Raw genomic sequence first — 5,695 nt, 5'->3', positions numbered from 1 at the left:
CTGTGGCCGTTACCACTGACGGGCTGTTCCTAAGATTCCTATCCCAACTTCACTGAACTCAGTCCCTCCAGGAAAAGGAAAAAAAAAAAAAAAGTTTTGTTTTCCAGAGGGTGGAACCTTGCATAAAGGGAGGGAAGGGGGTGTGTGTGTGTGGGGGTTGGGGGGGTGGGGAGAGTCTTTTCCTGGAGGAATAGCCTCACCTCCTTAAGGAAAACCCGCCTTCTGTACATGTTAAGATCTTTATCAGGGCAAGCCAACTTACTCCAGATTTACTATTAAAGAAAAAAAAAAAAAACATTGGGAATGGCCTGTTAACTTTTGACTTAAAAAAAAAAAAAAATCTGCTCTCTGCATTTGCCGTGGCTTTTTAATTCTCGCTCCCCAACCAAAACCTAAACAAAGATTCAGGTTACATCTCTTTCTGCAGCAAGCAGAAGGGGAAGCGGAGGTCTGAGTGACTTAAACTTTTTAGTCATTCTTCTGAAACATGCAGCTCTCCGGTGTAGCCGGGGAACTCGACCGCTCCCTGGCAGCCTGGGGGCTGACTTATCAGAGGCTGGCGCTCCCTTTGCGAAAAGTTTTCTCATTAAGATAAAGAAGGAACATCTGAGCAGCACAAAAGCTTATGATTTGCGACTAGATTTGAAATCAAGGCTACAAGAAAGACAAAAGTATGTTGCTAATAGTATTGCTCTTTCATCTCCGCCTAGACAAAATTTAAGCCCTAGAAGGGACCAGCTCCTGCCTCAAATTTTGGCTGTGGGTTTGCGAAGGGGGTGGTGTTCTCAGAATACCGTAATTTTGATTAGGATTGGAGGGTATGTTTCCTTAAATAGCTTCTTTATGGTACAAATTCTACTTCATTATGTAGTATGTAAAGGGACTATTTAACAATAATTTTTATATCCAAGTTTCCCTTTTAAGAAACAAAACAAAGCAAAACATAAGAATACCTGGGAGTCTCCGTTTCCTAAAGGCCTTTAGTAAAATCATGTGGTGTTGCTTCAATTAGATGGCAAGATATATATATATATGTATGTATATATATGTATGTATATGTGTATATATATATATATATATATATATATAATCTTACAGATTCTTATCTCCTTGCCTCATTTGTCTAAAGAGTAAGATGGAAGGACTCTTGCCTAAACAGGTCAACAGCAGCCTACAGGAGGGGCATAAGCAGAGATAGGTAGCCTTTCCTGTACTGCAGTGAGCCTGTATAACAGTCTGGGACAAAACAACCACTGCAAATTTAGTTTTCCCTTATGTACATTTTTCTCCCATAAACACGAGGGTCCCTAGAGCATTTTCCTATTGCCATTGTTTTCCTTTTTGTGCAGCTGCGCACACGTTAATATTAGCCATCCCCCTTCCGGTCCTTTCTGGGAGATCTCACTTAAATTTATGAAGAAGAGGGGGGATAGAGGACGCTGTGATCTGTTTCCTCTTACAGAACTGAAGACTTAGGGTGGACCAACTTCTCAAAACGCTAACCTGTGCGTGGAGAACAGAAAGTCTTGTGTTTTTCATCAAGTGCAAAAATTAGTATTTGGGGGAAAATCCACATAATGCATTTTCCATGAAATAGCATCAATCTCGAGATGGCTCTTCCGAATGGAAAGAGAGTCGTCAGAACATTGGCTCTATCAGGCCGTGCATAGAGAGGATTGAAAAATTAGAAATAAAGATCCAGTTCAGAGATTTAGTTACAGTTTCTATTTATTAGGGTCTGCAAAGTGAATCTGGGGTACTGTTTGGCTACTATCCGGGAGAATTCATCGCGCGGGTCATTCGGAGATCCCGAGAGCGCTTTTGAGCTGTTTGGGGAAGTAGGGCGGGGGCGCGGGCGTTTATGCGGTCTTTCCACCCACCCTCGCCTAATCAGTCGGCTCGGCTCTCAATCAAGTTTTCAAAATACTAATCTTGATCTAAGAGCCCCTATCTCTGCATCAGTGTTGGAAATGATTCACTTTTAGAGGCTTCTGGGCATGGAGAAGAGGAATGGTCGTCAGACATAAGAAGACCTAAAACAGTGGTCTGGCGTTCACTTAACTGCTGACGCACTGCCGGACGCAGACCTTTTCCCGCGATGTGATTGTGCGCCCACAGCCTCGCACGGTAGGCCTCCCGGCGGTGAGTCTATTTCAATGTGCTAGGCAATGTAAGCCTTGGCTGGGGTCGCGTGCGGAGGTGGGAGGAGGGGTGTGTGTGTGTAGGTACTTGCCCTGAATATCGGTGCTGAGCGTCCCATTGGTGCTGGGCCCAAGGACCTCCTGACCCTTTGTCAGGGGTGAAGACACCGAGGGGTTGCTCCTGAACGTGGCGCGGCTTCTTGGAGCTCGCGTCACACTTCTTACCCACGCTCCTCCTCCGCGGGGCAAAGGAAAAGTTCGCCCGCTGCTTTGCGAAGTTAGGTTCTTGCGCTAAAAACCAGTGCTCTGTTTGTCTTTGTAAGAAGGGTTTTTAGCCCAAACTCCAATTGAAGCCAATTTTGGTCGAAGGAAGACGCACCAAAAAACATCAACTCGTGTTTCTGCAGGTGGGAGAGAAATCGCCCGCGTTGGGGGCGATTCCGACCTACTAGAAATTTCTAGATGGCTTTAAGTGAAAATCCTTAAATGAAAATCAGAGACCGGAAGCCCACCCAAGGGACTAACCAACACCCCTGGACTGCAGGGCTTTTTGCAAGGCTCAGGGGGGAAAAAAAACAAAAAACAAAACAAACGAACAAAAAAACCCCAGAGAGGCTTGGGAGGAGGCCCTGACGAGCTGGGAGGCGCTCGGTGTGTCTCCCTAAACCCGGAGGGCGTCAGGGAAGGGGTCTGGGTCTCGGGGAGCCAGGCCTTGATTGGAGGTCCGGGAATGGAGAGCGGGAACACCGGCTCGTTCTGACCCCTACAGTTTCCACTCACCGCGAAGAGCTGCCTAATTGGGCGGCGAGCAGCTGCGAAATTTGTAATCGCCTAATAAGCCTTCCACCTCGGTTATTCTTATCAAAAGGCATAAAACTGATATTTTCACACTCGGCTTCCTCCACAGGAGCCGTTTATAAACATCCTTCATCAGTAGGATGAAATTAAGCCTGCATTGACAAAGGTCTCTGGAACTCGATATTTAAAAGCAATAGATCCGAATTAGCAAATTATTACTTTAAGTAGGGAAAGTCCCCACCAACTTGACTATTGAACCCTTTGCCTCTGAGCTCCTCGCGGTGAGTAACCACATGTTTGAGGGAACTTAACCTGGAGTTTCCTCAAGCAACCTTCGGCATCTTGGCTTCCTGAATCCGCGCGCGCCCCGGCTTCCAGCCTTCCACCGGCTTTCGAGAACCCGCTCGGGTCAGACCTGCGGAGACCTGGACGAGGCACAGCTGGGGCCTGGGCGGAAGCGCGGTCAAACCAGACGCGTCCGGGACTCCTGGGCCCGAGGGCGCAGAACCAGCGCCAGTCGTCGCACCCCTACAATTTCCCCCGCCGGCGACCCTCGCTGGCGGCCCCCGGGGTCCCGCGCCTGGGGCTGGCCAGAGCACTGTGAGAGGGTGAGGTAGGGAAGACCTCCGCGCCCATGAGAAGGCACAGCTTCTGGCTGATTCTTGTGGATACCTCTTTACCCTTGATGGTAAAAAAGTCAGCCTAGAGAGCTCCGAAACTGCGAAGGTCACAGTTGGTCCAGGGATTGGAGTGTTTCCTTTGATTTTTCCCACCCCGTCTAACCATTATTAATATACTAATTTGGAAAGAGACCGAAGGAGATAGCTTCCAGAGGCTTTCTCCCAGACTGGCGCAGCTCAGAACCGCGTCACCCCTCGGAGATCGAGCAGCGGGCAACGCGCTCACCTTGGGACTTACCGGTCCCAGGCTTCTTCTCAGACCTTGTCACCCAGTTTCTGAGGGGAAGTGAGGAACGTGTTTATTCACGCCAGTGGAGGACGCCCAAACGTGGCGAGGGCCTCGGTCTGGGACCCCCTGGTCTCTGACCCACTGCGGGCCGGGCCGAGGCTCACGGGGCTTCCGAGCGAGGCTAGCGTGCTATGCGCGGGACAGCCGGGAACCCACTGGAGCGCAGACACCTCCTGGGCTTTGCCGCCCCGCCAGGCGTCCGTTTCGCTAACTGCAGTCGCCTGCCGGGGCCAGTGGTCTCCTGCGGTTCTAGAGACTCAACTGAAAGCCAAGTTCTGCGTCCGAGAGGGTAGTACGCGTGGATTCGGTGTTTCTTTTCATCTGGTGCGCTCGTCCCTGAAGAGCGCGAGTAAACTCGCCCAGTCCTCTGCGGAAGGAGAGCGGGGAAGCGTTTCTCGCCTGATGGGACCAGTGATACCAGTGATAAGAGTTAGGAGCCCTGTGGAGCCCGAAATTTGTCAAGACGCAGTCTGGGACGCTCCGGACTAAATGCTACTGCGCAAAGCGCGGAAGTCCACTTCTCACTATTTACCCATTGTGATATTTCCAAGTCCACAATCTCACCTTAAGCATACTTGTGGTTTGGAGCAGCTAATTTTACATGCATTTTTTACCGTTCAGAATAAGCAACGCGGCAGGACCAGGGGAAACCTGATTCTAACCTGTTTCTACAGACCTCTGTCCACACAACTCTGTAAGAACCGAACTAGGAGGTGGAGAGAGGGGGAAAAAAACCCGCAATAACCCAAAACTCAACAGCTCTCTAAACCTCCTCCCCGTATTTTCCCCGCCCTGTGTTTTAATGTACATCCTACTAGGCTCACAGGGCGGATCTAGCCAGGAGCCCACTAATCTAAAAGGAGGACGGAAAGCCTAGCCCGCAGGCTTCCCTTCACCCTCCTCCTCCCCAGGGATCCCTGAGAGTCGTACTAAACCCCGGCCAGGGAGCAAGGAAGCCAGAGTTTAAGGGCAAAAACATGGGCGCCTGAGAGTGTTTCTCGGGTTGAGTGGGGCTGTGTGAGTCTCCTATTCGTAGAGTTCGATCCGGTTTGGATAATAGAACACACAGCTCCTGTTGCTAGCCAGTGTGGGTGCGCCCCACGCAAACCCGGGCGGCCCCGCCCACAATCTCGGCGACAACATCTTCCCACAACACTGCCACACCCCGTCGTTGCTTTTCCGATGTTTCCGGTAAAATGATGCTTTTTAAAATAAAAGGCCTGCGGAATAATCTTGAAACACAATTTCTTTTAAAAGTTAAATAACTTTTTACATGGATTTCTGCTTCAGGAGACTAGTTCTTGTAAATGCGGCAGTGTTTTCTTCCTTACCTTCCTCTTCTCTCCCTCTCTCTTCCTCCCTTCCTTCTTCCCTACTTCTGACTGCCTGCGTCCATTCGTGGGAGCTCAAGGTTGAAGAAACTAGGCAACGTGCTCTTAGAGTATGGGATTTGAAGTTAGTCAAACCTATAATGGATTCCAGAGCAATTTAATAACTTAACACCTCGGCTTTCTCATCCGTAAAATGGAGATGACAGCACTAATGACGTTGAAATGTGTTCACCAAACGTGCAGTAGACTCTTCTTAATCTTCTTAGGCTCCCCCCTGCGTCCTCCTTTGCAGCCCTAAGAGAGGTCTGGATGCAGAGGCGTCGCCAAAGGTCTCATTCCCCAGTTGAAGAGGACAGGGAGGCCAGTGCTCCTCAGCATCCACCTGGCTTCCAGTTGTCTATTTCTAGGAGTTCAACAGATCTGGTCGCCAATACCAAACAGGGCCCTCAGAGCTAC

This window comes from Puma concolor, chromosome C1, assembly GCF_028749965.1.
Source record: "Puma concolor isolate L17-30 chromosome C1, mPumCon1.1.hap2, whole genome shotgun sequence".
NCBI classification, from domain to species: domain Eukaryota; kingdom Metazoa; phylum Chordata; class Mammalia; order Carnivora; family Felidae; genus Puma; species Puma concolor.
This window is presented reverse-complemented; position numbering follows the sequence as displayed.